Below are 27,044 nucleotides of genomic sequence, written 5' to 3'. Positions count from 1 at the left end.
ATTGCGTTGAAATGACCCATTAAGCCATTTGTAAGGATTTCCCCCATGTGGACCTGTTGTCACTCTTACCCTGATGGTTGCTGATATTTCCAGACACTTTTTCAGTCTTATCTGAGGAATTTTATCATTTATATCAGAATGGCCATATTCTGATGTCAGTTTAGCGCTCATTCAATGGCGATTTACTACTCTTTCCCATTGAAGGCCATATTGAGGTTAAATCAATGACTGGACTTTTTAATTTATAAAAACAAATGACTATTGAAAGTGCAAGTCAGTATCGTGCATAGTTGTTCTGGTCTCTGTGGTGATTTTAGAGCTTTGTTCATACTTCTACTTTTACCGCATACACTTTAAACCGATACCCAGTTACTGTGCTGTAGTCAGGATGGCCGAGCGGTCTAAGGCGCTGCGTTCAGGTCGCAGTCTCCCATGGAGGCGTGTGTTCAAATCCCACTTCTGACAGTTTTTTAGTGCCTCTCAGGAGCCATGCTGCTCAGCAGTAATAATAAGAATGATGAAATAACAACTTCACACAGTGAAATAACAATTCATAATAAACACTCTCAAATGCAGACCTTCTGGAGCTGAGCAAAGATCAAGGTTAAATAAGAAAACAGCTGGACTTAATAACAAATGAATGAGGGGAACATTTTGTGTTATTGCATTATAATGAGTTACTGCATTATCTTTCAGTTGTTAAATTTCACTTTCTGTAGGCTATGCCTGTTGGCCCATTCACTCCTAACAAGCCTGTTTTCTTCTGTCAACGTTGTCGTGGCCGAGTGGTTAAGGCGATGGACTAGAAATCCATTAGGATGTTCCTGCGCAGGTTCAAATCCTGCCGACAACGAAAATGCTTTTTTTTTGACCCCTCCGGAGGTTGAAGTTTTGTCGTGTTTCTTATACCAATCGCATCCTCTCAGATCTCCGCAAGTACATAGGGATTAGTTGTCCATTTGGGATAGGACTGTAGGCCATCTGTCCCACTTCACACCTTTACACACCTGGTTATCCAGCCTTCTAGCTCTATAGGCCACAGTAGCATAGGTTACAGGTTTGTAGTCAAGCCACAGATTTCAGATGAGATCCCATGATACACTCAACAATACAACAACACGATTCTCATGAATAACCATTAAGCCATTTGCTAAGATTTCCCCCATTTTGACATGTGGAAACCTGTTGTCACTCTTACCCTGACGGGAAGCTCCAGACACTTTTTTGGTCCTATCTGAGGCATTTTTAAATTCATGTCAAATTGGCCATATTCTGAAGACACTCTTATAGTCTGCAGGGTAATCGAACTGGCCACATCTAAAGTCAAGCCACAGGTAACAGGTGAGAAACCTTGTTAAACCCTAAAATAAAAATAAAAAACTTGATTGCATTGAAAATAACCATTAAGTCATTCAGGTCGCAGACTCCCCTATAGGCATGGTTGGAAACCCCCTCCTAACAACTTTTTAGCGCCTGCATGTCATGCACCTTTGTAAAATCCAGTTGAAAAATAAATGACTTAAGGTAACGTAAATGACACCTAGTTAATATGAGTAGTGAATAACTATCCTATTTTTAATATTCTGCAAAAACAGCTAGTTGATGAGAGGCTGAAAGAGAATTGCAAGAATCGCGCAATTTCACAGGCGGGCCCCAAACAGGCAAATAACAAAAATGATCTCGGAACGCAGAACTCGTCGGTCGTTGTCAGTGGATTGTATTGGCGGGAAGAACAAGAATATCGTCTGCAGGGTAATCGAAGTCGCCGCATCTAATGTCAAGTCACAGGTGAGCTGCCTTGTTAAACCCTAAAAATAAATAATAACACGATTGCGTTGAAATGACCCATTAAGCCATTTGTAAGGATTTCCCCCATGTGGACCTGTTGTCACTCTTACCCTGATGGTTGCTGATATTTCCAGACACTTTTTCAGTCTTATCTGAGGAATTATATCATTTATATCAGAATGGCCATATTCTGATGCCAGTTTAGCGCTCATTCAATGGCGATTTACTACTCTTTCCCATTGAAGGCCATATTGAGGTTAAATCAATGACTGGACTTTTTAATTTATAAAAACAAATGACTATTGAAAGTGCAAGTCAGTATCGTGCATAGTTGTTCTGGTCTCTGTGGTGATTTTAGAGCTTTGTTCATACTTCTACTTTTACCGCATACACTTTAAACCGATACCCAGTTACTGTGCTGTAGTCAGGATGGCCGAGCGGTCTAAGGCGCTGCGTTCAGGTCGCAGTCTCCCATGGAGGCGTGGGTTCAAATCCCACTTCTGACAGTTTCTTAGTGCCTCTCAGGAGTCATGCTGCTCAGCAGTAATAATAAGAATGATGAAATAACAACTTCACACAGTGAAATAACAATTCATAATAAACACTCTCAAATGCAGACCTTCTGGAGCTGAGCAAAGATCAAGGTTAAATAAGAAAACAGCTGGACTTAATAACAAATGAATGAGGGGAACATTTTGTGTTATTGCATTATAATGAGTTACTGCATTATCTTTCAGTTGTTAAATTTCACTTTCTGTAGGCTATGCCTGTTGGCCCATTCACTCCTAACAAGCCTGTATTCTTCTGTCAACGTTGTCGTGGCCGAGTGGTTAAGGCGATGGACTAGAAATCCGTTAGGATCTTCCTGCGCAGGTTCAAATCCTGCCGACAACGAAAATGCTTTTTTTTGACCCCTCCGGAGGTTGAAGTTTAGTCGTGTTTCTTATACCAATCGCATCCTCTCAGATCTCCGCAAGTACATAGGGATTAGTTGTCCATTTGGGATAGGACTGCAGGCCATCTATCCCACTTCACACCTTTACACACCTGGTTATCCAGCCTTCTAGCTCTATAGGCCACAGTAGCATAGGTTACAGGTTTGTAGTCAAGCCACAGATTTCAGGTGAGATCCCATGATACACTCAACAATACAACAACACGATTCTCATGAATAACCATGAAGCCATTTGCTAAGATTTCCCCCATTTTGACATGTGGAAACCTGTTGTCACTCTTACCCTGACGGGAAGCTCCGGACACTTTTTTGGTCCTATCTGAGGCATTTATAAATTCATGTCAAATTGGCCATATTCTGAAGACACTCTTAGGCTGCAGGGTAATCGAACTGGCCACATCTAAAGTCAAGCCACAGGTAACAGGTGAAAAACCTTGTTAAACCCTAAAAGAAAAAGAAAAAACTCGATTGCATTGAAAATAACCATTAAGTCATTCAGGTCGCAGGCATAGGCATGGTTTGAAACCCCCTCCTGACAATTTTTTAGCGCCTGCATGTCATGCACCTTTGTAAAATCCAGTTTGAAAAATAAATGACTTAAGGTAACGTAAATGACACCTAGTTAATATGAGTAGTGAATAACTATCATATTTTTAATATTCTGCAAAAACAGCTAGTTGATGAGAGGCTGAAAGAGAATTGCAAGAATCGCGCAATTTCACAGGCAGGCCCCAAACAGGCAAATAACAAAAATAATCTCGGAACGCAGAACTCGTCGGTCGTTGTCAGTGGATTGTATTGGCGGGAAGAACAAAAATATCGTCTGCAGGGTAATCAAAGTCGCCGCATCTAATGTCAAGTCACAGGTGAGCTGCCTTGTTAAACCCTAAAAATAAATAATAACACGATTGCGTTGAAATGACTCATTAAGCCATTTGTAAGGATTTCCCCCATGTGGACCTGTTGTCACTCTTACCCTGATGGTTGCTGATATTTCCAGACACTTTTTCAGTCTTATCTGAGGAATTTTATCATTTATATCAGAATGGCCATATTCTGATGCCAGTTTTGCGCTCATTCAATGACGATTTACTACTCTTTCCCATTGAAGGCCATATTGAGGTTAAATCAATGACTGGACTTTTTAATTTATAAAAACAAATGACTATTGAAAGTGCAAGTCAGTATCGTGCATAGTTGTTCTGGTCTCTGTGGTGATTTTAGAGCGTTGTTCATATTTCTACTTTTACCGCATACACTTTAACCCGGTACCCGGTTACTGTGCTGTAGTCAGGATGGCCGAGCGGTCTAAGGCGCTGCGTTCAGGTCGCAGTCTCCCATGGAGGAGTGGGTTCAAATCCCACTTCTGACAGTGTTTTAGTGCCTCTCAGGAGTCATGCTGCTCAGCAGTAATAATAAGAATGATGAAATAACAACTTCACACAGTGAAATAACAATTCATTATAAACACTCTCAAATGCAGACCTTCTGGAGCTGAGCAAAGATCAATGTTAAATAAGAAAACAGCTGGACTTAATAACAAATGAATGAGGGGAACATTTTGTGTTATTGCATTATAATGAGTTACTGCATTATCTTTCAGTTGTTAAATTTCACTTTCTGTAGGCTATGCCTGTTGGCCCATTCACTCCTAACAAGCTTGTTTTCTTCTGTCAACGTTATCGTGGCCGAGTGGTTAAGGCGATGGACTAGAAATCCATTAGGATATTCCTGCGCAGGTTCAAATCCTGCCGACAACAAAAATGTATTTTTTTGACCCCTCCGGAGGTTGAAGTTTAGTCGTGTTTCTTATACCAATCGCATCCTCTCAGATCTCCGCAAGTACATAGGGATTAGTTGTCCATTTGGGATAGGACTGCAGGCCATCTGTCCCACTTCACACCTTTACACACCTGGTTATCCAGCCTTCTAGCTCTATAGGCCACAGTAGCATAGGTTACAGGTTTGTAGTCAAGCCACAGATTTCAGGTGAGATCCCATGATACACTCAACAATACAACAACACGATTCTCATGAATAACCATGAAGCCATTTGCTAAGATTTCCCCCATTTTGACATGTGGAAACCTGTTGTCACTCTTACCCTGACGGGAAGCTCCAGACACTTTTTTGGTCCTATCTGAGGCATTTTTAAATTCATGTCAAATTGGCCATATTCTGAAGACACTCTTATAGTCTGCAGGGTAATCGAACTGGCCACATCTAAAGTCAAGCCACAGGTAACAGGTGAGAAACCTTGTTAAACCCTAAAAGAAAAAGAAAAACTCGATTGCATTGAAAATAACCATTAAGTCATTCAGGTCGCAGACTCCCCTATAGGCATGGTTTGAAACCCCCTCCTGACAACTTTTTAGCTCCTGCATGTCATGCACCTTTGTAAAATCCAGTTGAAAAATAAATGACTTAAGGTAACGTAAATGACACCTAGTTAACCTCTCTGATCTCCCAAACCCGGATCCGGTATCGTGACTACAGCCTCAAGCTCATTACCATAACGCAACGTTAACTATTCATGAAAATCGCAAATTAAATGAAATAAATATGCCATCTCGCAAGCTTAGCCTTTTGTAAACAACACTGTCATCTCAGATTTTCAAAATATGCTTCTCAACCATAGGAAAACAATAATTTGTGTAACAGTAGCTAGCAAACAAAGGATTTAGCGTTAGCATTAGCGTTAGCATCCAGCACGCAACATTTCAACAAAAACATAAAAGCCTTCAAATAAAATAATTTACCTTTGAAGAACTTCTGATGTTTTCAATGAGGATACTCTCAGTTGGATAGCAGATGCTCAGTTTTTCCAAAAAGATTCTTTGTGTATTAGAAATAGCTCCGTTTTATACATCACATTTGGCTACCAAAAAAAACCCGAAAATTCAGTCCTCAAAACGCAAACTTTTTTCCAAATTAACTCCATAATATCGACTGAAAACATGGCAAACGTTGTTTAGAATCAATCATCAAGGTGTTTTTCACATATCTCTTCATTGATACATCGTTCTTGGACACATGCTTTCTCCCCTGAATCAAATGGTAAAGTACAAGCAGCTGGCAATTGCGCACCGAATTCCACGCAGGACACCAGGCGGACACTTGGAAAATGTAGTCTCTTATGGTCAATCTTCCAATGATATGCCTACAAATACGTCACAATGCTGCTAAGACCTTGGGCGAACGACAGAAAGTGTAGGCTCATTCCTTGCGCAATCACAGCCATATAAGGAGACAATGGAAAACAGAGCTTCAGAAATTCTGCTAATTCCTGGTTGATGCATCATCTTGGTTTCGCCTGTAGAATGAGTTCTGGGGCACTTACAGACAAAATCTTTGCAGATTCTGAAACTTCAGAGTGTTTTCTTTCCAAAACTGTCAAGAATATGCATAGTCGAGCATCTTTTCGTGACAAAATATCGCGCTTAAAACGGGAACGTTTTTTATCCAAAAATGAAATAGCGCCCCTAGAGATCTAACAGGCTAATAACATCAGCTGAAATGCACCCAAAACGTCCTCTGGTCCGGAAAAGTTGCGCATCAAAACTTCAAAATTACATATTATATGTCGACTAAACAGGTCAAACTAAGTGCAGAAGCAAGCTTTATGATGTTTTAGACACACAAAACAAACTTCAATCGGCCATCGTCTGCCCCTCTCTTGAGTGCTGGAACAAAGGAATGGCTGGGACCAATTCGCGCCCCTACGCACAGCCTATTTTCTCGTGGCACGCACTAATTTCACTCCCATAGGGTCAATTCTCGCGGGATTTGAACGATTCAAAGCTCTACTGAAAGAGGACATCTAGCGGAAGAGATAGAAAGTCTCCCCAGAATCATAACTGGTTGGGAAGGGTGGGGGCCATGACGTCAAAGTTGCTCCAACTTTCATGGCCACAAAAACTAGTTTGGAAGAATGCCTGCCCTGTGAGTTCTGCTATACTTACAGACATAATTCCAACGGTTTTAGAATCTTTAGAGTGTTTTCTATCCAATAATAATTTTTATTTGCATATATTAGCAATTGTTGACAGATTTTTTTTTCAGTTTACTAGGGGTACCCAATCTCTCCAAAGGGGGCATATGTCTGCCATATCCTTAACAGGTTTTAAATCAATGACTGGACTTTTTAATTTGTAAAAACAAATGACTATTGAAAGTGCAAGTCAGTATCGTGCATAGTTGTTCTGGTCTCTGTGGTGATTTTAGAGCGTTGTTCATATTTCTACTTTTAACGCATACACTTTAACCCGATACCCAGTTACTGTGCTGTAGTCAGGATGGCCGAGCGGTCTAAGGCGCTGCGTTCAGGTCGCAGTCTCCCATGGAGGCATGGGTTCAAATCCCACTTCTGACAGTTTTTTAGTTCACACAGTGAAATAACAATTCATAATAAACACTCTCAAATGCAGACCCTATCTGAGGCATTTTTAAATTCATGTCAAATTGGCCATATTCTGAAGACACTCTTATAGTCTGCAGGGTAATCGAACTGGCCACATCTAAAGTCAAGCCACAGGTAACAGGTGAGAAACCTTGTTAAACCCTAAAAGAAAAAGAAAAACTCGATTGCATTGAAAATAACCATTAAGTCATTCAGGTCGCAGACTCCCCTATAGGCATGGTTTGAAACCCCCTCCTGACAACTTTTTAGCGCCTGCATGTCATGCACCTTTGTAAAATCCAGTTGAAAAATAAATGACTTAAGGTAACGTAAATGACACCTAGTTAACCTCTCTGATCTCCCAAACCCGGATCCGGTATCGTGACTACAGCCTCAAGCTCATTACCATAACGCAACGTTAACTATTCATGAAAATCGCAAATGAAATGAAATAAATATGCCATCTCGCAAGCTTAGCCTTTTGTAAACAACACTGTCATCTCAGATTTTCAAAATATGCTTCTCAACCATAGGAAAACAATAATTTGTGTAACAGTAGCTAGCAAACAAAGGATTTAGCGTTAGCATTAGCGTTAGCATCCAGCACGCAACATTTCAACAAAAACATAAAAGCCTTCAAATAAAATAATTTACCTTTGAAGAACTTCTGATGTTTTCAATGAGGATACTCTCAGTTGGATAGCAGATGCTCAGTTTTTCCAAAAAGATTCTTTGTGTATTAGAAATAGCTCCGTTTTATACATCACATTTGGTTACCAAAAAAAACCCGAAAATTCAGTCCTCAAAACGCAAACTTTTTTCCAAATTAACTCCATAATATCGACTGAAAACATGGCAAACGTTGTTTAGAATCAATCATCAAGGTGTTTTTCACATATCTCTTCATTGATACATCGTTCTTGGACACATGCTTTCTCCCCTGAATCAAATGGTAAAGTACAAGCAGCTGGCAATTGCGCACCGAATTCCACGCAGGACACAAGGCGGACACTTGGAAAATGTAGTCTCTTATGGTCAATCTTCCAATGATATGCCTACAAATACGTCACAATGCTGCTAAGACCTTGGGCGAACGACAGAAAGTGTAGGCTCATTCCTTGCGCAATCACAGCCATATAAGGAGACAATGGAAAACAGAGCTTCAGAAATTCTGCTAATTCCTGGTTGATGCATCATCTTGGTTTCGCCTGTAGAATGAGTTCTGGGGCACTTACAGACAAAATCTTTGCATATTCTGAAACTTCAGAGTGTTTTCTTTCCAAAACTGTCAGGAATATGCATAGTCGAGCATCTTTTCGTGACAAAATATTGCGCTTAAAACGGGAATGTTTTTTATCCAAAAATGAAATAGCGCCCCTAGAGATCTAAAAGGCTAATAACATCAGCTGAAATGCACCCAAAACGTCCTCTGGTCCGGAAAAGTTGCACATCAAAACTTCAAAATTACATATTATATGTCGACTAAACAGGTCAAACTAAGTGCAGAAGCAAGCTTTATGATGTTTTAGACACACAAAACAAACTTCAATCGGCCATCGTCTGCCCCTCTCTTGAGTGCTGGAACAAAGGAATGGCTGGGACCAATTCGCGCCCCTACGCACAGCCTATTTTCTCGTGGCACGCACTAATTTCACTCCCATAGGGTCAATTCTCGCGGGATTTGAACGATTCAAAGCTCTACTGAAAGAGGACATCTAGCGGAAGAGATAGAAAGTCTCCCCAGAATCATAACTGGTTGGGAAGGGTGGGGGCCATGACGTCAAAGTTGCTCCAACTTTCATGGCCACAAAAACTAGTTTGGAAGAATGCCTGCCCTGTGAGTTCTGCTATACTTACAGACATAATTCCAACGGTTTTAGAATCTTTAGAGTGTTTTCTATCCAATAATAATTTTTATTTGCATATATTAGCAATTGTTGACAGATTTTTTTTTCAGTTTACTAGGGGTACCCAATCTCTCCAAAGGGGGCATATGTCTGCCATATCCTTAACAGGTTTTAAATCAATGACTGGACTTTTTAATTTGTAAAAACAAATGACTATTGAAAGTGCAAGTCAGTATCGTGCATAGTTGTTCTGGTCTCTGTGGTGATTTTAGAGCGTTGTTCATATTTCTACTTTTAACGCATACACTTTAACCCGATACCCAGTTACTGTGCTGTAGTCAGGATGGCCGAGCGGTCTAAGGCGCTGCGTTCAGGTCGCAGTCTCCCATGGAGGCATGGGTTCAAATCCCACTTCTGACAGTTTTTTAGTTCACACAGTGAAATAACAATTCATAATAAACACTCTCAAATGCAGACCCTATCTGAGGCATTTTTAAATTCATGTCAAATTGGCCATATTCTGAAGACACTCTTATAGTCTGCAGGGTAATCGAACTGGCCACATCTAAAGTCAAGCCACAGGTAACAGGTGAGAAACCTTGTTAAACCCTAAAAGAAAAAGAAAAACTCGATTGCATTGAAAATAACCATTAAGTCATTCAGGTCGCAGACTCCCCTATAGGCATGGTTTGAAACCCCCTCCTGACAACTTTTTAGCGCCTGCATGTCATGCACCTTTGTAAAATCCAGTTGAAAAATAAATGACTTAAGGTAACGTAAATGACACCTAGTTAACCTCTCTGATCTCCCAAACCCGGATCCGGTATCGTGACTACAGCCTCAAGCTCATTACCATAACGCAACGTTAACTATTCATGAAAATCGCAAATGAAATGAAATAAATATGCCATCTCGCAAGCTTAGCCTTTTGTAAACAACACTGTCATCTCAGATTTTCAAAATATGCTTCTCAACCATAGGAAAACAATAATTTGTGTAACAGTAGCTAGCAAACAAAGGATTTAGCGTTAGCATTAGCGTTAGCATCCAGCACGCAACATTTCAACAAAAACATAAAAGCCTTCAAATAAAATAATTTACCTTTGAAGAACTTCTGATGTTTTCAATGAGGATACTCTCAGTTGGATAGCAGATGCTCAGTTTTTCCAAAAAGATTCTTTGTGTATTAGAAATAGCTCCGTTTTATACATCACATATGGCTACCAAAAAAAAAACGAAAATTCAGTCCTCAAAACGCAAACTTTTTTCCAAATTAACTCCATAATATCGACTGAAAACATGGCAAACGTTGTTTAGAATCAATCATCAAGGTGTTTTTCACATATCTCTTCATTGATACATCGTTCTTGGACACATGCTTTCTCCCCTGAATCAAATGGTAAAGTACAAGCAGCTGGCAATTGCGCACCGAATTCCACGCAGGACACCAGGCGGACACTTGGAAAATGTAGTCTCTTATGGTCAATCTTCCAATGATATGCCTACAAATACGTCACAATGCTGCTAAGACCTTGGGCGAACGACAGAAAGTGTAGGCTCATTCCTTGCGCAATCACAGCCATATAAGGAGACAATGGAAAACAGAGCTTCAGAAATTCTGCTAATTCCTGGTTGATGCATCATCTTGGTTTCGCCTGTAGAATGAGTTCTGGGGCACTTACAGACAAAATCTTTGCAGATTCTGAAACTTCAGAGTGTTTTCTTTCCAAAACTGTCAAGAATATGCATAGTCGAGCATCTTTTCGTGACAAAATATTGCGCTTAAAACGGGAATGTTTTTTATCCAAAAATGAAATAGCGCCCCTAGAGATCTAACAGGCTAATAACATCAGCTGAAATGCACCCAAAACGTCCTCTGGTCCGGAAAAGTTGCACATCAAAACTTCAAAATTACATATTATACGTCGACTAAACAGGTCAAACTAAGTGCAGAAGCAAGCTTTATGATGTTTTAGACACACAAAACAAACTTCAATTCAATCGGCCATCGTCTGCCCCTCTCTTGAGTGCTGGAACAAAGGAATGGCTGGGACCAATTCGCGCCCCTACGCACAGCCTATTTTCTCGTGGCACGCACTAATTTCACTCCCATAGGGTCAATTCTCGCGGGATTTGAACGATTCAAAGCTCTACTGAAAGAGGACATCTAGCGGAAGAGATAGAAAGTCTCCCCAGAATCATAACTGGTTGGGAAGGGTGGGGGCCATGACGTCAAAGTTGCTCCAACTTTCATGGCCACAAAAACTAGTTTGGAAGAATGCCTGCCCTGTGAGTTCTGCTATACTTACAGACATAATTCCAACGGTTTTAGAATCTTTAGAGTGTTTTCTATACAATAATAATAATAATAATTTTTATTTGCATATATTAGCAATTGTTGACAGATTTTTTTTTCAGTTTACTAGGGGTACCCAATCTCTCCAAAGGGGGCATATGTCTGCCATATCCTAAACAGGTTTTAAATCAATGACTGGACTTTTTTAATTTGTAAAAACAAATGACTATTGAAAGTGCAAGTCAGTATCGTGCATAGTTGTTCTGGTCTCTGTGGTGATTTTAGAGCGTTGTTCATATTTCTACTTTTAACGCATACACTTTAACCCGATACCCAGTTACTGTGCTGTAGTCAGGATGGCCGAGCGGTCTAAGGCGCTGCGTTCAGGTCGCAGTCTCCCATGGAGGCGTGGGTTCAAATCCCACTTCTGACAGTTTTTTAGTGCCTCTCAGGAGTCATGCTGCTCAGCAGTAATAATAAGAATGATGAAATAACAACTTCACACAGTGAAATAACAATTCATAATAAACACTCTCAAATGCAGACCTTCTGGAGCTGAGCAAAGATCAAGGTTAAATAAGAAAACAGCTGGACTTAATAACAAATGAATGAGGGGAACATTTTGTGTTATTGCATTATAATGAGTTACTGCATTATCTTTCAGTTGTTAAATTTCACTTTCTGTAGGCTATGCCTGTTGGCCCATTCACTCCTAACAAGCTTGTTTTCGTCTGTCAACGTTGTCGTGGCCGAGTGGTTAAGGCGATGGACTAGAAATCCATTAGGATCTTCCTGCGCAGGTTCAAATCCTGCCGACAACGAAAATGCATTTTTTTTGACCCCTCCGGAGGTTGAAGTTTAGTCGTGTTTCTTATACCAATCGCATCCTCTCAGATCTCCGCAAGTACATAGGGATTAGTTGTCCATTTGGGATAGGACTGCAGGCCATCTGTCCCACTTCACACCTTTACACACCTGGTTATCCAGCCTTCTAGCTCTATAGGCCACAGTAGCATAGGTTACAGGTTTGTAGTCAAGCCACAGATTTCAGGTGAGATCCCATGATACACTCAACAATACAACAACACGATTCTCATGAATAACCATGAAGCCATTTGCTAAGATTTCCCCCATTTTGACATTTGGAAACCTGTTGTCACTCTTACCCTGACGGGAAGCTCCAGACACATTTTTGGTCCAATCTGAGGCATTTTTAAATTGATGTCAAATTGGCCATATTCTGAAGACACTCTTATAGTCTGCAGGGTAATCGAACTGGCCACATCTAAAGTCAAGCCACAGGTAACAGGTGAGAAACCTTGTTAAACCCTAAAAGAAAAAGAAAAAACTCAATTGCATTGAAAATAACCATTAAGTCATTCAGGTCGCAGACTCCCCTATAGGCATGGTTTGAAACCCCCTCCTGACAACTTTTTAGCGCCTGCATGTCATGCACCTTTGTAAAATCCAGTAGAAAAATAAATGACTTAAGGTAACGTAAATGACACCTAGTTAATATGAGTAGTGAATAACTATCGTATTTGTAATATTCTGCAAAAACAGCTAGTTGATGAGAGGCTGAAAGAGAATTGCAAGAATCACGCAATTTCACAGGCGGGACCCAAACAGGCAAATAACAAAAATAATCTAGGAACGCAGAACTCGTCGGTCGTTGTTAGTGGATTGTATTGGCGGGAAGAACAAAAATATCGTCTGCAGGGTAATCAAAGTCGCCGCATCTAATGTCAAGTCACAGGTGAGCTGCCTTGTTAAACCCTAAAAATAAATAATAACACGATTGCGTTGAAATGACTCATTAAGCCATTTGTAAGGATTTCCCCCATGTGGACCTGTTGTCACTCTTACCCTGATGGTTGCTGATATTTCCAGACACTTTTTCAGTCTTATCTGAGGAATTTTATCATTTATATCAGAATGGCCATATTCTGATGCCAGTTTAGCGCTCATTCAATGACGATTTACTACTCTTTCCCATTGAAGGCCATATTGAGGTTAAATCAATGACTGGACTTTTTAATTTATAAAAACAAATGACTATTGAAAGTGCAAGTCAGTATCGTGCATAGTTGTTCTGGTCTCTGTGGTGATTTTAGAGCGTTGTTCATATTTCTACTTTTACCGCATACACTTTAACCCGATACCCAGTTACTGTGCTGTAGTCAGGATGGCCGAGCGGTCTAAGGCGCTGCGTTCAGGTCGCAGTCTCCCATGGAGGCGTGGGTTCAAATCCCACTTCTGACAGTTTTTTAGTGCCTCTCAGGAGTCATGCTGCTCAGCAGTAATAATAAGAATGATGAAATAACAACTTCACACAGTGAAATAACAATTCATAATAAACACTCTCAAATGCAGACCTTCTGGAGCTGAGCAAAGATCAAGGTTAAATAAGAAAACAGCTGGACTTAATAACAAATGAATGAGGGGAACATTTTGTGTTATTGCATTATAATGAGTTACTGCATTATCTTTCAGTTGTTAAATTTCACTTTCTGTAGGCTATGCCTGTTGGCCCATTCACTCCTAACAAGCTTGTTTTCTTCTGTCAACGTTGTCGTGGCCGAGTGGTTAAGGCAATGGACTAGAAATCCATAAGGATCTTCCTGCGCAGGTTCAAATCCTGCCGACAACGAAAATGCATTTTTTTTGACCCCTCCGGATGTTGAAGTTTAGTCGTGTTTCTTATACCAATCGCATCCTCTCAGATCTCCGCAAGTACATAGGGATTAGTTGTCCATTTGGGATAGGACTGCAGGCCATCTGTCCCACTTCACACCTTTACACACCTGGTTATCCAGCCTTCTAGCTCTATAGGCCACAGTAGCATAGGTTACAGGTTTGTAGTCAAGCCACAGATTTCAGGTGAGATCCCATGATACACTCAACAATACAACAACACGATTCTCATGAATAACCATGAAGCCATTTGCTAAGATTTCCCCCATTTTGACATGTGGAAACCTGTTGTCACTCTTACCCTGACGGGAAGCTCCAGACACATTTTTGGTCCAATCTGAGGCATTTTTAAATTGATGTCAAATTGGCCATATTCTGAAGACACTCTTATAGTCTGCAGGGTAATCGAACTGGCCACATCTAAAGTCAAGCCACAGGTAACAGGTGAGAAACCTTGTTAAACCCTAAAAGAAAAAGAAAAAACTCAATTGCATTGAAAATAACCATTAAGTCATTCAGGTCGCAGACTCCCCTATAGGCATGGTTTGAAACCCCCTCCTGACAACTTTTTAGCGCCTGCATGTCATGCACCTTTGTAAAATCCAGTTGAAAAATAAATGACTTAAGGTAACGTAAATGACACCTAGTTAATATGAGTAGTGAATAACTATCGTATTTGTAATATTCTGCAAAAACAGCTAGTTGATGAGAGGCTGAAAGAGAATTGCAAGAATCGCGCAATTTCACAGGCGGGACCCAAACAGGCAAATAACAAAAATAATCTAGGAAAGCAGAACTCGTCGGTCGTTGTTAGTGGATTGTATTGGCGGGAAGAACAAAAATATTGTCTGCAGGGTAATCAAAGTCGCCGCATCTAATGTCAAGTCAGAGGTGAGCTGCCTTGTTAAACCCTAAAAATAAATAATAACACGATTGCGTTGAAATGACTCATTAAGCCATTTGTAAGGATTTCCCCCATGTGGACCTGTTGTCACTCTTACCCTGATGGTTGCTGATATTTCCAGACACTTTTTCAGTCTTATCTGAGGAATTTTATCATTTATATCAGAATGGCCATATTCTGATGCCAGTTTAGCGCTCATTCAATGACGATTTACTACTCTTTCCCATTGAAGGCCATATTGAGGTTAAATCAATGACTGGACTTTTTAATTTATAAAAACAAATGACTATTGAAAGTGCAAGTCAGTATCGTGCATAGTTGTTCTGGTCTCTCTGGTGATTTTAGAGCGTTGTTCATATTTCTACTTTTACCGCATACACTTTAACCCGATACCCAGTTACTGTGCTGTAGTCAGGATGGCCGAGTGGTCTAAGGCGCTGCGTTCAGGTCGCAGTCTCCCATGGAGGCGTGGGTTCAAATCCCACTTCTGACAGTTTTTTAGTGCCTCTCAGGAGTCATGCTGCTCAGCAGTAATAATAAGAATGATGAAATAACAACTTCACACAGTGAAATAACAATTCATAATAAACACTCTCAAATGCAGACCTTCTGGAGCTGAGCAAAGATCAAGGTTAAATAAGAAAACAGCTGGACTTAATCACAAATGAATGAGGGGAACATTTTGTGTTATTGCATTATAATGAGTTACTGCATTATCTTTCAGTTGTTAAATTTCACTTTCTGTAGGCTATGCCTGTTGGCCCATTCACTCCTAACAAGCTTGTTTTCTTCTGTCAATGTTGTCGTGGCCGAGTGGTTAAGGCGATGGACTAGAAATCCATTAGGATCTTCCTGTGCAGGTTCAAATCCTGCCGACAACGAAAATGCATTTTTTTGACCCCTCCGGAGGTTGAAGTTTAGTCATGTTTCTTATACCAATCGCATCCTCTCAGATCTCCGCAAGTACATAGGGATTAGTTGTCCATTTGGGATAGGACTGAAGGCCATCTGTCCCACTTCACACCTTTACACACCTGGTTATCCAGCCTTCTAGCTCTATAGGCCACAGTAGCATAGGTTACAGGTTTGTAGTCAAGCCACAGATTTCAGGTGAGATCCCATGATACACTCAACAATACAACAACACGATTCTCATGAATAACCATGAAGCCATTTGCTAAGATTTCCCCCATTTTGACATGTGGAAACCTGTTGTCACTCTTACCCTGACGGGAAGCTCCAGACACTTTTTTGGTCCTATCTGAGGCATTTTTAAATTCATGTCAAATTGGCCATATTCTGAAGACACTCTTAGGCTGCAGGGTAATCGAACTGGCCACATCTAAAGTCAAGCCACAGGTAACAGGTGAGAAACCTTGTTAAACCCTAAAAGAAAAAGAAAAAACTTGATTGCATTGAAAATAACCATTAAGTCATTCAGGTCGCAGACTCCCCTATAGGCATGGTTTGAAACCCCCTCCTGACAATTTTTTAGCGCCTGCATGTCATGCACCTTTGTAAAATCCAGTTGAAAAATAAATGACTTAAGGTAACGTAAATGACACCTAGTTAATATGAGTAGTGAATAACTATCGTATTTTTAATATTCTGCAAAAACAGCTAGTTGATGAGAGGCTGAAATAGAATTGCAAGAATCGCGCAATTTCACAGGCGGGCCCCAAACAGGCAAATAACAAAAATAATCTCGGAACGCAGAACTCGTCGGTCGTTGTCAGTGGATTGTATTGGCGGGAAGAACAAAAATATCGTCTGCAGGGTAATCAAAGTCGCCGCATCTAATGTCAAGTCACAGGTGAGCTGCCTTGTTAAACCCTAAAAATAAATAATAACACGATTGCGTTGAAATGACTCATTAAGCCATTTGTAAGGATTGAATGAGGGGAACATGTGGACCTGTTGTCACTCTTACCCTGATGGTTGCTGATATTTCCAGACACTTTTTCAGTCTTATCTGAGGAATTTTATCATTTATATCAGAATGGCCATATTCTGATGCCAGTTTAGCGCTCATTCAATGACGATTTACTACTCTTTCCCATTGAAGGCCATATTGAGGTTAAATCAATGACTGGACTTTTTAATTTATAAAAACAAATGACTATTGAAAGTGCAAGTCAGTATCGTGCATAGTTGTTCTGGTCTCTGTGGTGATTTTAGAGCGTTGTTCATATTTCTACTTTTACCGCATACACTTTAACCCGATACCCAGTTACTGTGCTGTAGTCAGGATGGCTGAGCTGTCTAAGGCGCTGCGTTCAGGTCGCAGTCTCCCATGGAGGCGTGGGTTCAAATCCCACTTCTGACAGTTTTTTAGTGCCTCTCAGGAGTCATGCTGCTCAGCAGTAATAATAAGAATGATGAAATAACAACTTCACACAGTGAAATAACAATTCATAATAAACACTCTCAAATGCAGACCTTCTGGAGCTGAGCAAAGATCAAGGTTAAATAAGAAAACAGCTGGACTTAATAACAAATGAATGAGGGGAACATTTTATGTTATTGCATTATAATGAGTTACTGTATTATCTTTCAGTTGTTAAATTTCACTTTCTGTAGGCTATGCCTGTTGGCCCATTCACTCCTAACAAGAATGTTTTCTTCTGTCAATGTTGTCGTGGCCGAGTGGTTAAGGCAATGGACTAGAAATCCAATAGGATCTTCCTGCGCAGGTTCAAATCCTGCCGACAACGAAAATGCATTTTTTTGACCCCTCCGGAGGTTGAAGTTTAGTCGTGTTTCTTATACCAATCGCATCCTCTCAGATCTCCGCAAGTACATAGGGATTAGTTGTCCATTTGGGATAGGACCGCAGGCCATCTATCCCACTTCACACCTTTACACACCTGGTTATCCAGCCTTCTAGCTCTATAGGCCACAGTAGCATAGGTTACAGGTTTGTAGTCAAGCCACATATTTCAGGTGAGATCCCATAATACACTCAACAATACAACAACACGATTCTCATGAATAACCATTAAGCCATTTGCTAAGATTTCCCCCATTTTGACATGTGGAAACCTGTTGTCACTCTTACCCTGACGGGAAGCTCCAGACACTTTTTTGGTCCTATCTGAGGCATTTTTAAATTCATGTCAAATTGGCCATATTCTGAAGACACTCTTATAGTCTGCAGGGTAATTGAACTGGTCACATCTAAAGTCAAGCCACAGGTAACAGGTGAGAAACCTTGTTAAACCCTAAAAGAAAAAGAAAAAACTTGATTGCATTGAAAATAACCATTAAGTCATTCAGGTCGCAGACTCCCCTATAGGCATGGTTTGAAACCCCCTCCTGACAATTTTTTAGTGCCTGCATGTCATGCACCTTTGTAAAATCCAGTTGAAAAATAAATGACTTAAGGTAACGTAAATGACACCTAGTTAATATGAGTAGTGAATAACTATCGTATTTTTAATATTCTGCAAAAACAGCTAGTTGATGAGAGGCTGAAAGAGAATTGCAAGAATCGCGCAATTTCACAGGCGGGCCCCAAACAGGCAAATAACAAAAATAATCTCGGAACGCAGAACTCGTCGGTCGTTGTCAGTGGATTGTATTGGCGGGAAGAACAAAAATATCGTCTGCAGGGTAATCGAAGTCGCCGCATCTCATGTCAAGTCACAGGTGAGCTGCCTTGTTAAACCCTAAAAATAAATAATAACACGATTGCTTTGAAATGACCCTTTAAGCCATTTGTAAGGATTTCCCCATGTGAACCTGTTGTCACTCTTACCCTGATGGTTGCTGATATTTCCAGACACTTTTTCAGTCTTATCTGAGGAATTTTATCATTTATATCAGAATGGCCATATTCTGATGCCAGTTTAGCGCTCATTCAATGGCGATTTACTACTCTTTCCCATTGAAGGCCATATTGAGGTTAAATCAATGACTGGACTTTTTAATTTATAAAAACAAATGACTATTGAAAGTGCAAGTCAGTATCGTGCATAGTTGTTCTGGTCTCTGTGGTGATTTTAGAGCGTTGTTCATATTTCTACTTTTACCGCATACACTTTAACCCGATACCCAGTTACTGTGCTGTAGTCAGGATGGCCGAGCGGTCTAAGGCGCTGCGTTCAGGTCGCAGTCTCCCATGGAGGCGTGTGTTCAAATCCCACTTCTGACAGTTTTTTAGTGCCTCTCAGGAGCCATGCTGCTCAGCAGTAATAATAAGAATGATGAAATAACAACTTCACACAGTGAAATAACAATTCATAATAAACACTCTCAAATGCAGACCTTCTGGAGCTGAGCAAAGATCAAGGTTAAATAAGAAAACAGCTGGACTTAATAACAAATGAATGAGGGGAACATTTTGTGTTATTGCATTATAATGAGTTACTGCATTATCTTTCAGTTGTTAAATTTCACTTTCTGTAGGCTATGCCTGTTGGCCCATTCACTCCTAACAAGCCTGTTTTCTTCTGTCAACGTTGTCGTGGCCGAGTGGTTAAGGCGATGGACTAGATATCCATTAAGATCTTCCTGCGCAGGTTCAAATCCTGCCGACAATGAAAATGCTTTTTTTTGACCCCTCCGGAGGTTGAAGTTTAGTCGTGTTTCTTATACCAATCGCATCCTCTCAGATCTCCGCAAGTACATAGGGATTAGTTGTCCATTTGGGATAGGACTGCAGGCCATCTGTCCCACTTCACACCTTTACACACCTGGTTATCCAGCCTTCTAGCTCTATAGGCCACAGTAGCATAGGTTACAGGTTTGTAGTCAAGCCACAGATTTCAGGTGAGATCCCATGATACACTCAACAATACAACAACACGATTCTCATGAATAACCATTAAGCCATTTGCTAAGATTTCCCTTATTTTGACATGTGGAAACCTGTTGTCACTCTTACCCTGACGGGAAGCTCCAGACACTTTTTTGGTCCTATCTGAGGCATTTTTAAATTCATGTCAAATTGGCCATATTCTGAAGACACTCTTATAGTCTGCAGGGTAATCGAACTGGCCACATCTAAAGTCAAGCCGCAGGTAACAGGTGAGAAACCTTGTTAAACCCTAAAAGAAAAAGAAAAAACTTGATCGCATTGAAAATAACCATTAAGTCATTCAGGTCGCAGACTCCCCTATAGGCATGGTTTGAAACCCCCTCCTGACAACTTTTTAGCGCCTGCATGTCATGCACCTTTGTAAAATCCAGTTGAAAAATAAATGACTTAAGGTAACGTAAATGACACCTAGTTAATATGAGTAGTGAATAACTATCGTATTTTTAATATTCTGCAAAAACAGCTAGTTGATGAGAGGCTGAAAGAGAATTGCAAGAATTGCGCAATTTCACAGGCGGCCCCCAAACTGGCAAATAACAAAAATAATCTCGGAACGCAGAACTCGTCGGACGTTGTCAGTGGATTGTATTGGCGGGAAGAACAAAAATATCGTCTGCAGGGTAATCGAAGTCGCCGCATCTAATGTCAAGTCACAGGTGAGCTGCCTTGTTAAACCCTAAAAATAAATAATAACACAATTGCGTTGAAATGACCCATTAAGCCATTTGTAAGGATTTCCCCCATGTGGACCTGTTGTCACTCTTACCCTGATGGTTGCTGATATTTCCAGACACTTTTTCAGTCTTATCTGAGGAATTTTATCATTTATATCAGAATGGCCATATTCTGATGCCAGTTTAGCGCTCATTCAATGGCGATTTACTACTCTTTCCCATTGAAGGCCATATTGAGGTTAAATCAATGACTGGACTTTTTAATTTATGAAAAACAAATGACTATTGAAAGTGCAAGTCAGTATCGTGCATAGTTGTTCTGGTCTCTGTGGTGATTTTAGAGCGTTGTTCATATTTCTACTTTTACCGCATACACTTTAACCCGATACCCAGTTACTGTGCTGTAGTCAGGATGGCCGAGCGGTCTAAGGCGCTGTGTTCAGGTCGCAGTCTCCCATGGAGGCGTGGGTTCAAATCCCACTTCTGACAGTTTTTTAGTGCCTCTCAGGAGTCATGCTGCTCAGCAGTAATAATAAGAATGATGAAATAACAACTTCACACAGTGAAATAACAATTCATAATAAACACTCTCAAATGCAGACCTTCTGGAGCTGAGCAAAGATCAAGGTTAAATAAGAAAACAGCTGGACTTAATAACAAATGAATGAGGGGAACATTTTGTGTTATTGCATTATAATGAGTTACTGCATTATCTTTCAGTTGTTAAATTTCACTTTCTGTAGGCTATGCCTGTTGGCCCATTCACTCCTAACAAGCCTGTTTTTTTCTGTCAATGTTGTCGTGGCCGAGTGGTTAAGGCGATGGACTAGAAATGCATTAGGATCTTCCTGCGTAGGTTCAAATCCTGCCGACAATGAAAATGCATTTTTTTGACCACTCCGGAGGTTGAAGTTTAGTCGTGTTTCTTATACCAATCGCATCCTCTCAGATCTCCGCAAGTACATAGGGATTAGTTGTCCATTTGGGATAGGACTGCAGGCCATCTGTCCCACTTCACACCTTTACACACCTGGTTATCCAGCCTTCTAGCTCTATAGGCCACAGTAGCATAGGTTACAGGTTTGTAGTCAAGCCACAGATTTCAGGTGAGATCCCATGATACACTCAACAATACAACAACACGATTCTCATGAATAACCATTAAGCCATTTGCTAAGATTTCCCTTATTTTGACATGTGGAAACCTGTTGTCACTCTTACCCTGACGGGAAGCTCCAGACACTTTTTTGGTCCTATCTGAGGCATTTTTAAATTCATGTCAAATTGGCCATATTCTGAAGACACTCTTATAGTCTGCAGGGTAATCGAACTGGCCACATCTAAAGTCAAGCCGCAGGTAACAGGTGAGAAACCTTGTTAAACCCTAAAAGAAAAAGAAAAAACTTGATTGCATTGAAAATAACCATTAAGTCATTCAGGTCGCAGACTCCCCTATAGGCATGGTTTGAAACCCCCTCCTGACAACTTTTTAGCGCCTGCATGTCATGCACCTTTGTAAAATCCAGTTGAAAAATAAATGACTTAAGGTAACGTAAATGACACCTAGTTAATATGAGTAGTGAATAACTATCGTATTTTTAATATTCTGCAAAAACAGCTAGTTGATGAGAGGCTGAAAGAGAATTGCAAGAATTGCGCAATTTCACAGGCGGCCCCCAAACTGGCAAATAACAAAAATAATCTCGGAACGCAGAACTCGTCGGACGTTGTCAGTGGATTGTATTGGCGGGAAGAACAAAAATATAGTCTGCAGGGTAATCGAAGTCGCCGCATCTAATGTCAAGTCACAGGTGAGCTGCCTTGTTAAACCCTAAAAATAAATAATAACACAATTGCGTTGAAATGACCCATTAAGCCATTTGTAAGGATTTCCCCCATGTGGACCTGTTGTCACTCTTACCCTGATGGTTGCTGATATTTCCAGACACTTTTTCAGTCTTATCTGATGAATTTTATCATTTATATCAGAATGGCCATATTCTGATGCCAGTTTAGCGCTCATTCAATGGCGATTTACTACTCTTTCCCATTGAAGGCCATATTGAGGTTAAATCAATGACTGGACTTTTTAATTTATGAAAAACAAATGACTATTGAAAGTGCAAGTCAGTATCGTGCATAGTTGTTCTGGTCTCTGTGGTGATTTTAGAGCGTTGTTCATATTTCTACTTTTACCGCATACACTTTAACCCGATACCCAGTTACTGTGCTGTAGTCAGGATGGCCGAGCGGTCTAAGGCGCTGCGTTCAGGTCGCAGTCTCCCATGGAGGCGTGGGTTCAAATCCCACTTCTGACAGTTTTTTAGTGCCTCTCAGGAGTCATGCTGCTCAGCAGTAATAATAAGAATGATGAAATAACAACTTCACACAGTGAAATAACAATTCATAATAAACACTCTCAAATGCAGACCTTCTGGAGCTGAGCAAAGATCAAGGTTAAATAAGAAAACAGCTGGACTTAATAACAAATGAATGAGGGGAACATTTTGTGTTATTGCATTATAATGAGTTACTGCATTATCTTTCAGTTGTTAAATTTCACTTTCTGTAGGCTATGCCTGTTGGCCCATTCACTCCTAACAAGCCTGTTTTTTTCTGTCAATGTTGTCGTGGCCGAGTGGTTAAGGTGATGGACTAGAAATGCATTAGGATCTTCCTGCGTAGGTTCAAATCCTGCCGACAATGAAAACGCATTTTTTTGACCACTCCGGAGGTTGAAGTTTAGTCGTGTTTCTTATACCAATCGCATCCTCTCAGATCTCCGCAAGTACATAGGGATTAGTTGTCCATTTGGGATAGGACTGCAGGCCATCTATCCCACTTCACACCTTTACACACCTGGTTATCCAGCCTTCTAGCTCTATAGGCCACAGTAGCATAGGTTACAGGTTTGTAGTCAAGCCACAGATTTCAGGTGAGATCCCATGATACACTCAACAATACAACAACACGATTCTCATGAATAACCATTAAGCCATTTGCTAAGATTTCCCCCATTTTGACATGTGGAAACCTGTTGTCACTCTTACCCTGACGGGAAGCTCCAGACACATTTTTGGTCCAATCTGAGGCATTTTTAAATTGATGTCAAATTGGCCATATTCTGAAGACACTCTTATAGTCTGCAGGGTTATCGAACTGGCCACATCTAAAGTCAAGCCACAGGTAACAGGTGAGAAACCTTGTTAAACCCTAAAAGAAAAAGAAAAAACTCGATTGCATTGAAAATAACCATTAAGTCATTCAGGTCGCAGACTCCCCTATAGGCATGGTTTGAAACCCCCTCCTGACAACTTTTTAGCGCCTGCATGTCATGCACCTTTGTAAAATCCAGTTGAAAAATAAATGACTTAAGGTAACGTAAATGACACCTAGTTAATATGAGTAGTGAACAACTATCGTATTTTTAATATTCTGCAAAAACAGCTAGTTGATGAGAGGCTGAAAGAGAATTGCAAGAATCGCGCAATTTCACAGGCGGGCCCCAAACAGGCAAATAACAAAAATAATCTCGGAACGCAGAACTCGTCGGTCGTTGTCAGTGGATTGTATTGGCGGGAAGAACAAAAATATCGTCTGCAGGGTAATCGAAGTCGCCGCATCTAATGTCAAGTCACAGGTGAGCTGCCTTGTTAAACCCTAAAAATAAATAATAACACGATTGCGTTGAAATGACCCATTAAGCCATTTGTAAGGATTTCCCCCATGTGGACCTGTTGTCACTCTTACCCTGATGGTTGCTGATATTTCCAGACACTTTTTTAGTCTTATCTGAGGAATTTTATCATTTATATCAGAATGGCCATATTCTGATGCCAGTTTAGCGCTCATTCAATGGCGATTTACTACTCTTTCCCATTGAAGGCCATATTGAGGTTAAATCAATGACTGGACTTTTTAATTTATAAAAACAAATGACTATTGAAAGTGCAAGTCAGTATCGTGCATAGTTGTTCTGGTCTCTGTGGTGATTTTAGAGCGTTGTTCATATTTCTACTTTTACCGCATACACTTTAACCCGATACCCAGTTACTGTGCTGTAGTCAGGATGGCCGAGCGGTCTAAGGCGCTGCGTTCAGGTCGCAGTCTCCCATGGAGGCGTGTGTTCAAATCCCACTTCTGACAGTTTTTTAGTGCCTCTCAGGAGCCATGCTGCTCAGCAGTAATAATAAGAATGATGAAATAACAACTTCACACAGTGAAATAACAATTCATAATAAACACTCTCAAATGCAGACCTTCTGGAGCTGAGCAAAGATCAAGGTTAAATAAGAAAACAGCTGGACTTAATAACAAATGAATGAGGGGAACATTTTGTGTTATTGCATTATAATGAGTTACTGCATTATCTTTCAGTTGTTAAATTTCACTTTCTGTAGGCTATGCCTGTTGGCCCATTCACTCCTAACAAGCCTGTTTTCTTCTGTCAACGTTGTCGTGGCCGAGTGGTTAAGGCGATGGACTAGATATCCATTAAGATCTTCCTGCGCAGGTTCAAATCCTGCCGACAATGAAAATGCTTTTTTTTGACCCCTCCGGAGGTTGAAGTTTAGTCGTGTTTCTTATACCAATCGCATCCTCTCAGATCTCCGCAAGTACATAGGGATTAGTTGTCCATTTGGGATAGGACTGCAGGCCATCTGTCCCACTTCACACCTTTACACACCTGGTTATCCAGCCTTCTAGCTCTATAGGCCACAGTAGCATAGGTTACAGGTTTGTAGTCAAGCCACAGATTTCAGGTGAGATCCCATGATACACTCAACAATACAACAACACGATTCTCATGAATAACCATTAAGCCATTTGCTAAGATTTCCCTTATTTTGACATGTGGAAACCTGTTGTCACTCTTACCCTGACGGGAAGCTCCAGACACTTTTTTGGTCCTATCTGAGGCATTTTTAAATTCATGTCAAATTGGCCATATTCTGAAGACACTCTTATAGTCTGCAGGGTAATCGAACTGGCCACATCTAAAGTCAAGCCGCAGGTAACAGGTGAGAAACCTTGTTAAACCCTAAAAGAAAAAGAAAAAACTTGATTGCATTGAAAATAACCATTAAGTCATTCAGGTCGCAGATTCCCCTATAGGCATGGTTTGAAACCCCCTCCTGACAACTTTTTAGCGCCTGCATGTCATGCACCTTTGTAAAATCCAGTTGAAAAATAAATGACTTAAGGTAACGTAAATGACACCTAGTTAATATGAGTAGTGAATAACTATCGTATTTTTAATATTCTGCAAAAACAGCTAGTTGATGAGAGGCTGAAAGAGAATTGCAAGAATTGCGCAATTTCACAGGCGGCCCCCAAACTGGCAAATAACAAAAATAATCTCGGAACGCAGAACTCGTCGGACGTTGTCAGTGGATTGTATTGGCGGGAAGAACAAAAATATAGTCTGCAGGGTAATCGAAGTCGCCGCATCTAATGTCAAGTCACAGGTGAGCTGCCTTGTTAAACCCTAAAAATAAATAATAACACAATTGCGTTGAAATGACCCATTAAGCCATTTGTAAGGATTTCCCCCATGTGGACCTGTTGTCACTCTTACCCTGATGGTTGCTGATATTTCCAGACACTTTTTCAGTCTTATCTGAGGAATTTTATCATTTATATCAGAATGGCCATATTCTGATGCCAGTTTAGCGCTCATTCAATGGCGATTTACTACTCTTTCCCATTGAAGGCCATATTGAGGTTAAATCAATGACTGGACTTTTTAATTTATGAAAAACAAATGACTATTGAAAGTGCAAGTCAGTATCGTGCATAGTTGTTCTGGTCTCTGTGGTGATTTTAGAGCGTTGTTCATATTTCTACTTTTACCGCATACACTTTAACCCGATACCCAGTTACTGTGCTGTAGTCAGGATGGCCGAGCGGTCTAAGGCGCTGCGTTCAGGTCGCAGTCTCCCATGGAGGCGTGGGTTCAAATCCCACTTCTGACAGTTTTTTAGTGCCTCTCAGGAGTCATGCTGCTCAGCAGTAATAATAAGAATGATGAAATAACAACTTCACACAGTGAAATAACAATTCATAATAAACACTCTCAAATGCAGACCTTCTGGAGCTGAGCAAAGATCAAGGTTAAATAAGAAAACAGCTGGACTTAATAACAAATGAATGAGGGGAACATTTTGTGTTATTGCATTATAATGAGTTACTGCATTATCTTTCAGTTGTTAAATTTCACTTTCTGTAGGCTATGCCTGTTGGCCCATTCACTCCTAACAAGCCTGTTTTTTTCTGTCAATGTTGTCGTGGCCGAGTGGTTAAGGCGATGGACTAGAAATGCATTAGGATCTTCCTGCGTAGGTTCAAATCCTGCCGACAATGAAAATGCATTTTTTTGACCACTCCGGAGGTTGAAGTTTAGTCGTGTTTCTTATACCAATCGCATCCTCTCAGATCTCCGCAAGTACATAGGGATTAGTTGTCCATTTGGGATAGGACTGCAGGCCATCTGTCCCACTTCACACCTTTACACACCTGGTTATCCAGCCTTCTAGCTCTATAGGCCACAGTAGCATAGGTTACAGGTTTGTAGTCAAGCCACAGATTTCAGGTGAGATCCCATGATACACTCAACAATACAACAACACGATTCTCATGAATAACCATTAAGCCATTTGCTAAGATTT

At 40.5% G+C, this 27,044-nt stretch overlaps 11 non-coding genes across 11 annotated transcripts; all 11 read left to right on the top strand.

Annotated features, from left to right (window-relative positions):
* The first annotated feature begins 771 nt into the window (after positions 1 to 771).
* trnas-aga lies at positions 772 to 853 on the top strand. Its single transcript has one exon. It is a non-coding gene; the product is annotated as a tRNA-Ser (tRNA).
* A 1,358-nt stretch (positions 854 to 2,211) lies between these two features.
* On the top strand, positions 2,212 to 2,294 carry trnal-cag. Its single transcript has one exon. It is a non-coding gene; the product is annotated as a tRNA-Leu (tRNA).
* Positions 2,295 to 2,600: 306 nt separating this feature from the next.
* trnas-aga lies at positions 2,601 to 2,682 on the top strand. The gene has a single exon. It is a non-coding gene; the product is annotated as a tRNA-Ser (tRNA).
* An 8,953-nt stretch (positions 2,683 to 11,635) lies between these two features.
* Positions 11,636 to 11,718, top strand: trnal-cag. The gene has a single exon. It is a non-coding gene; the product is annotated as a tRNA-Leu (tRNA).
* A 306-nt stretch (positions 11,719 to 12,024) lies between these two features.
* trnas-aga lies at positions 12,025 to 12,106 on the top strand. Its single transcript has one exon. It is a non-coding gene; the product is annotated as a tRNA-Ser (tRNA).
* A 1,358-nt stretch (positions 12,107 to 13,464) lies between these two features.
* Positions 13,465 to 13,547, top strand: trnal-cag. The gene has a single exon. It is a non-coding gene; the product is annotated as a tRNA-Leu (tRNA).
* Positions 13,548 to 13,853: 306 nt separating this feature from the next.
* On the top strand, positions 13,854 to 13,935 carry trnas-aga. Its single transcript has one exon. It is a non-coding gene; the product is annotated as a tRNA-Ser (tRNA).
* A 1,358-nt stretch (positions 13,936 to 15,293) lies between these two features.
* trnal-cag lies at positions 15,294 to 15,376 on the top strand. Its single transcript has one exon. It is a non-coding gene; the product is annotated as a tRNA-Leu (tRNA).
* A 306-nt stretch (positions 15,377 to 15,682) lies between these two features.
* Positions 15,683 to 15,764, top strand: trnas-aga. Its single transcript has one exon. It is a non-coding gene; the product is annotated as a tRNA-Ser (tRNA).
* Positions 15,765 to 22,611: 6,847 nt separating this feature from the next.
* trnal-cag lies at positions 22,612 to 22,694 on the top strand. The gene has a single exon. It is a non-coding gene; the product is annotated as a tRNA-Leu (tRNA).
* Positions 22,695 to 26,268: 3,574 nt separating this feature from the next.
* trnal-cag lies at positions 26,269 to 26,351 on the top strand. Its single transcript has one exon. It is a non-coding gene; the product is annotated as a tRNA-Leu (tRNA).
* The last annotated feature ends 693 nt before the right edge of the window (positions 26,352 to 27,044 follow it).

The sequence above is a fragment of the Oncorhynchus mykiss genome, unplaced genomic scaffold, assembly GCF_013265735.2.
Source record: "Oncorhynchus mykiss isolate Arlee unplaced genomic scaffold, USDA_OmykA_1.1 un_scaffold_404, whole genome shotgun sequence".
NCBI lineage: Eukaryota > Metazoa > Chordata > Actinopteri > Salmoniformes > Salmonidae > Oncorhynchus > Oncorhynchus mykiss.
Note: the sequence above shows the minus strand (reverse complement) of the source record. Positions and strands in the feature narration are given on the sequence as shown.